General features: G+C 36.4%; 1 long non-coding RNA gene across 1 annotated transcript; it reads left to right on the top strand.

Moving 5' to 3' along the window:
* The first annotated feature begins 4,377 nt into the window (after window positions 1–4,377).
* On the top strand, window positions 4,378–5,893 carry LOC141481664 (uncharacterized). Its single transcript, XR_012465089.1, has 2 exons — window positions 4,378–5,119; window positions 5,421–5,893. It is a non-coding gene; the product is annotated as an uncharacterized lncRNA (long non-coding RNA).
* The last annotated feature ends 976 nt before the right edge of the window (window positions 5,894–6,869 follow it).

The following is a 6,869-nucleotide window of genomic DNA, read 5'->3' as shown; positions in this document are numbered from 1 at the left end:
TGGACGTTGTTTCCCACTCGGGCGCATTTGTCCAGGATCCTCCTATCAAATTGACATCAATTTGACAGAAGCTTCGTCGGGAGGGGCGCAGCTGTCTTGCTCGAAGCAATGCTGCCACCCCTTTTTCGTCACACTTTTTACAATAAAAAAAAACAATGTGTTTTTTAAATGTACTACGTATATATTTATTGGGTCGCCTCCTTCTCGGGAGACCTTCTGATTTTTGAATTCACATATATGACCCCTTTACGTGGTTATCCGAACCACCCCGGCCTTGATACCGGCGTGAATAAAGGGGTCCTTAAACTTCACTTCCACTTTAGCACTCCCACGTGGACATCCGGTCCCCCGGCCTCCAACCGGCGTGAATGGGAGCACTATTTAATTAAAACCACTAAAACAATGTTTCTATAACTTTTGCTTGCACGTTATATAACGGCGGACATACACAACACGAACTGAGTTCCACCTCCAACAATGGCGCCCGCGTACCTTCTTTGTGAACGGTCGCTATCGGCAAGTCCGTTCACCACCATGTCAGAAACGAAACTCAAAAACCTAAATTTTTATTTGCCTCCTGTTATTTGTCCATTACTTTTTCTAAGATATGTTCCAAAAATAAACATTTCCTGACTGCTACTAACCAAACCACCAAACAAAATTTTTGACAGTAGTTACCTAAAATAAATATTATTGTCGGTTACCTTTGAAACAAGACAGTTGTGTCAATTGTATTATGATAATAGCTAAATTATTTTCGAAGTGAAAACTGGAAATCATATACCTACTGTGACCATACCTTTTCCAATTAATTAATCTTATAGTAACCTTCAAGAGTTATTTTTCAGTTGTGATGAGTCGTGATGCCCTCTGCCCTCTGTGATGAAAATCACAGAGGGCAGGGCCCCTCACATTGAGAAATTTCACTGACAATACTACTATTCTTCATTATAGTGTATTACCAATACACATTGGATGAAACAAATGACCTCGGTCAATTATTCAGATTTCGGTAAAAAGGTTAACCAGTGTCAAAACTATGAAACTATGAACTACAAATTTTGGCTCGGTTTTTTCCCGCTAGCCATTCTGTAACAAGTCGCGGTTTTAAAATCAGTCCCGGGAAAAAACCGTCAGTGCGGCCGTTTCCATTTGAATCTTACTTACAAAATCAGGCTGTTGAAATCCGCAGCGATTTAGCCGGTATTGTGGTATTCAAAAATAAGTGTGTAATTATAATTGAAACATTAGAAATTAAACAGTTAAACATTTCAAGTTGCAGCAAACTTATTAGGTAAACTTGTGCTGAAAAATTAACTGACGGCTACAAAACGAAGATGTCCAAAATTTTTAAACCCCCAAAGGTTATTAAATTCTTGAAAGAAGCTTTTGATGAGGAGTATTTACTTAGGAAGGTAATTTTCAGAATTAAATCTTATCCGTTATCAAATTTTGTGTCGATAATTTCAGGTTGTGGCAATGGTAGCATGCCATTTAGATGAGCTTCACAAGGTGGTGACAGGACGAATAAAAATTCATTAATAGTTTTGTTAGACTTATTGATACGAAAACCAATAATACACTTTTTGGATGAACTATTGGCTTCGATCTGAAGTCATCGAAAACAGTTGCAAAGAAGTATTTTCAGTGTTAACATAATGCCTTTGGTAGCACTAGTTCTATATTCTGAAGAACAATTGAATTTCCTCTGAAAATCATTTGCGCGGTGTGCTAATTTTTCAGACATTTTTTTAATCGGTAAAACTAGATTTGATAATGAAGGTTCAGGTTTTCTCTTTTCGTCCGTCCACCGACGTGACGACGTTTTTTCGGTTTGATGACTCGAGAAATTTCCAAGTTTAGCGCGACACGATTTCGCTGATCTTGGTAAAAACTATCTGTTCAATCTAGTAGCGGTTGGGACTTTTGGTGTTTATGGCCCGGAGTCTGTTATTCGGAAGGAGAATAGCCGTTCTACCTCTTTTTTGATAGAGAGAATAAGTATTGCTATTCAACGTGATAATGCTGTTTCGGTCCTTGGAAGTATTACTCCGGCACATAATTTTTACGAGATCATGCATTGCCCTCAGTGCAGCCAACGGACTTAGGTCATTGTTGGCCCCCGGATATGAGCTACATTCCTCGCGGTTCTGGTTCATCACTTGGAAGAATCGATTGCAGCTTGAGAAATACTTAGTTCTGATGCAGATTCTGTGAAACATGTTCTTCCTTACGAATCAGTAGACAGTTGTCCTGAACATCTTGTGAAGAAAATTGGATTAGATAATTTACATCAAAGTCAAACAATTGTTCATGCAGTCGCAGTTTCGTAAGAGTGTATCATCTTTTCCACCACCAACAGATTTCCTGAAGCCTTTGAAGTCCACTAGATACTCATTAGGACAACAAGAGGATTGTTCCGAATTCCTGGGGCTCTTGTTGAATACTCTTCGTGAGCAAAAAATTTGCAGAATCAATACTCCTGGCCGCTCTGGATTGAATGATTCCGTACGGTCTATCTCATCTTGTGTTTGTAGACCTTTTGCTGAAAAAATTCTTTTATGTTTATTTTGTAGTAAATGTTTAAGAGGTAGCAAAAACGTATGTGATTTTCTGGAACTTCAACTAGCGTTTCTTTTTATGACTAATAACCAGTCCGTGCAAAGCTTTTATTGTTGAATCATCTGAAAATGGAACTTTTAACGGGTGACGATCAACTGTATTGCCAAATATGCACGAAACTAACTGACTATTATAAGAAAACAAGTATAGCTGAGGCACCAGTCAACCTAATAATGACACTGATGATCTTCAAACATGACTCAACCTCTGACGGAAACACCAAACTCTTACGAAAGTTCGAAATAGATGAACACTTCAATCTATTAGACCACTTTTATAATCTTCATGCAGTCATTGTTCACTGCGGTTCTGGCGTTGAATCTGGTTTAAGTTTGATAGTCGTGTCACTAAGTGTTCTGGTGATGTCTTGAATTTATTGGAGCCTCTGGAGATACCCTACGTTTTGTTTTATGAAAGAGAGGACAATGGCAGATCAATATCTTCAGATGATGTGGTGCTGCAGGTTTTTCCGGGTTTTCCTGTAGCTGAAAAAGCAAATGCGCCACTGGAATCAATGAAGTCGCCCCAGAGCGCCAATTAATTTTTGTTGTTGTTTCTTAATTTCATGATTTGTACTACTTTCTTTTTTACTAGGTTAGGTCCTAAGTGAGTGGGTATATTCGACCCTCCACCACAACCCACAAGGGTTTATTGTGGCTCACACCTATTCACACTCGACCAAATAAACCCAGCTTGTTAACGAAGTGATCTCTAAGGTCAGACGGGGCAGACATCTTCTCTGTAGACTCAGCGTCAGAAATAATTTTTGAGTTTACTCCGTCCATGAAAGTTCCACGAGTATCTAGGGAAAGAAGGTCAATCACGGCAGAGCCCCGCATTACCGTGATGAGGCGATGCTACGACGAGAGGGCACCCGGTATCTCGAAGGTTCCGTAGATACATCTCTTGGCACGGATACACACACCTTAAGAGTAAGCCATCGTTAAGATGCCATTCAGTTAGGGAATAACAGAACCACAAGTGATTCTGTCATTCCCGTATGCAGCGGGGTTACGTGGAAGCAGGCATCCGATGTCCTGTTTGCTCAACCCCTACATCCCAAGACAATGCACTCGCCAAAAACAGCATGCACAGTGGTTCATGCAGTGAAAGATGAACAAGACAGCCACCCCACCCCTTCTTTACTATTATATAGTAGACTCCTAGACAAAATGTAATTGAATGGGTAGGGTGAAAATAGTACTTCACAATTTACATTACACTAATATATTTAATGCTAAAAGCATTTTCCATACACTGTGTCTCCTTCTGAGCGAGTTATTGAAATTAATTCAACTTGAAAATGTAACAACAAAAATGAAACCACTAAAGACGTTCCTAATACGATTCTAAACGCTTCAACTACGATGCTGATATTTCACCCTATAGTCCGTTCATAATTTGTCGATAGCACAAAATGACCCACACAGCACTAGATATTCATGGAATATTCCCTGTATATCATAAAACGAACGTATATATTCCAAATATTCATAGAATATTCTTGGAATATAAACATGCCTTTAGAATATTCATAGAATATGCTTGAATGAATATGGCAGGATTATTCCCGAAAGAATGTGCATAGAATGTCTATAAATGGATTATTCTCCCTTGAATATTCTAAGAATATTGTCGATCGAATATACCATATGGTATATTCTTAGAATATATCCCCACGACATATTTTGGAATATTCTATACAATGGAATTTTGAATTATCTTATAATAACGTATATCAATATTATTAAAAACAAAAATATTTGAAGATCTTAATCGAATGCATAACCTAATGTATATAACCCTGATAGTGTTAACCAGTTTTTGAACTCAACGCAAAGATTCTGGATGAATTGCTCCAACAGCAACTGTTGGAAACGACAAAAAAATTTGAATGGGCCAATAAATGAACCAATTGCATCAATAAATTGGTAATTTCTCATCCTATTTGTCTTTTTGTATTTGAAATTATTTAATTACAAAGCGAAAAATCCTGGAAACAGAGAAATGGGGAAGTGAATAATTGGAGTAAACGTTTCTCATTGATCAATTGAAGTGTAGCGCGAGACAGTCGAATAAGCTCTGTTAAAGCGGCTGTCCCTTAATGCATGGCACATTTGCGTTTGCGTTAAATTCGACATTTGATTCAACATGGCGGTTGACGTGGCAGGTTCGCGTGTGTAATGCATGGTGTGTTGGTGTTATTATCAAAGTATAATTCTGTCACGTTCAGTGTACCATTTATAATTTGGGGTTGTCCAATTTGCAGTACAGCGAATAGTTTGATTTTGGATCTTCAAACAGGAGAGTTGCATCTATTCAGTCTTCAAGAAAAGTAAGTAAAATGCAATAGTAGGTATCGATAGTAAAGTCATGGTGATTAACCTACTATACCTCATTTTAGGTTCGAGGAGAGTTGGTGTGTGGGATTTGTTGGTTTGATTAAGTACATGTTTGAACTAGAGTGATTTCAGTTGTGTATCTTCAATAGAGAAAAGTAAGTGAATGACACATTCTTTTGTATCATTTGTTTTCATAATTTTTATCACTCGTTTCCAAGATAGTATCAATTTGCCCAAAAGGAAACAGAGTGGTACCTGGTAAAGGCAGGTGCGCCAAGGAACTGAAAACGTAATGATTACTTTTCAACAAGACAATGCAAGTTGCTCTCCAAGTCATAAAATGTTGTAAATGTTCATGAGTAACCTATGCGAAAAATATCTATTTGATTTTTATTCCAGTTTTATTGTGCCACTTTCAAATAGTGATAATGAACGTTAATGTACATTTTGTTTCAGGTATTACTATTGAAACACTGGCTGATGCATTGTTGGACAAATATAAGGAAAACTGTTCTGGTGAGCAAAGTTTGAATAACTTTAAGTAAGTGAAATTCATTGAAGAACCCAGCATACCACTCATTTTAAATACTTCATTTGTGGGTTTATTTTTCTAAGTGACAAACCTAACCTAACCTATTTCTTGATGTAATACACTTTTTCTTTTTTAATGAAATGATATATTTATTATTTTTTAATTAGTGCTGATGAATTCACAGAGTTGTTATTTTAGTATATTTTTTAGTATACATTTGTTTGAGAGTAGGAACATCCTAATTTGAATACATTTCTAATATTTGTAATATGACAGTATTCAGGAATATTTTATTCAGTGAATAAATATTTTGAATTAGATTTTTTATTTTTAATATTGGTTGAAACGTCAAATATTTCAGTGTATATTGTTTTTAAAATATATTTGTTTATGAATATTATGTGTTTTATTACTTGTGTGAATCTTGTATCAAAATGCAATATATACATGCCTAATAGCGGTTACTCGTCACATTCTTGGAATATTCCAAATATTCCTAGAATATTCATAAAATATATTTAAAGAATATTCTATGGTGTTTCTCTATTGTATATTCCTACAATAAACTAAGAATATCCTGAATATTTTATGAATATTCCTCGGGTTCTATTCCTGGAATATTCTTAATAGAATATACCTTAGATATTTTAGGAATATTATAAGATATTCCAAGAATATTCCCAAGGAATATTCTTAAAATATATCAAAGGTTCGCCAGGAGCACTTCCAGGGAATATTCTCCAGAAGATATATATATCCATGGCATATTCATAGCATAATACAATATCCTTAAATGTATATTCATGAAATATACCTGGAATATCTATTGCTATGTGGGGAGGGCCCAAGTCATAAAACGGTCGTAAAACTCGTAAAATCATAGGCGGAGGTTCCTGAGGTGTTTATTCATTGAATATAAAGCTTCAGTTTATATTCGAAACTTGCCTTGAAAGGGTGAAGTTGTTACGAACGAAAATAATTTTTGGTTTAGTACATTTTTTAATCGCATTTAATTTACGGCTCGTTGGTGTTTCGGCGTCTACGGCAGTAATTAACGTCTCTAATATTTATTTTGCGAATTTTGTGCAGTGCGTGAGTAACTTTTTTTCATATTCCTACAAACATATACGTACCTTCCGTTCCTGCTTGTTTTGTTTGATTGCTTGCGATGGCTTCGTCATCATCATCAACATCATCAAGTTTTACACCGGTACTGTTGCGTACAGTCAGTAAGTCTGTCTATTCACCAAGAGAGAAGACTATTGTTTTGAACGTTCACGATGCTCTGGTTTCTCAGAATCCCACAAACACTGTTCAGAACATAATCAAGAGTTGTGCAAACATGACGGGCGTAGGGGAGTCAACAATATATA

This window comes from Leptinotarsa decemlineata, unplaced genomic scaffold, assembly GCF_025532065.1.
Source record: "Leptinotarsa decemlineata unplaced genomic scaffold, Ldec_3_MD MMD2_tig00000251_RagTag_RagTag, whole genome shotgun sequence".
In the NCBI taxonomy this organism is placed as follows: Eukaryota; Metazoa; Arthropoda; class Insecta; order Coleoptera; family Chrysomelidae; genus Leptinotarsa; species Leptinotarsa decemlineata.
The sequence above is the reverse complement of the archived record's forward strand: the minus strand, read 5'-3'. Positions and strand labels throughout refer to the sequence as shown.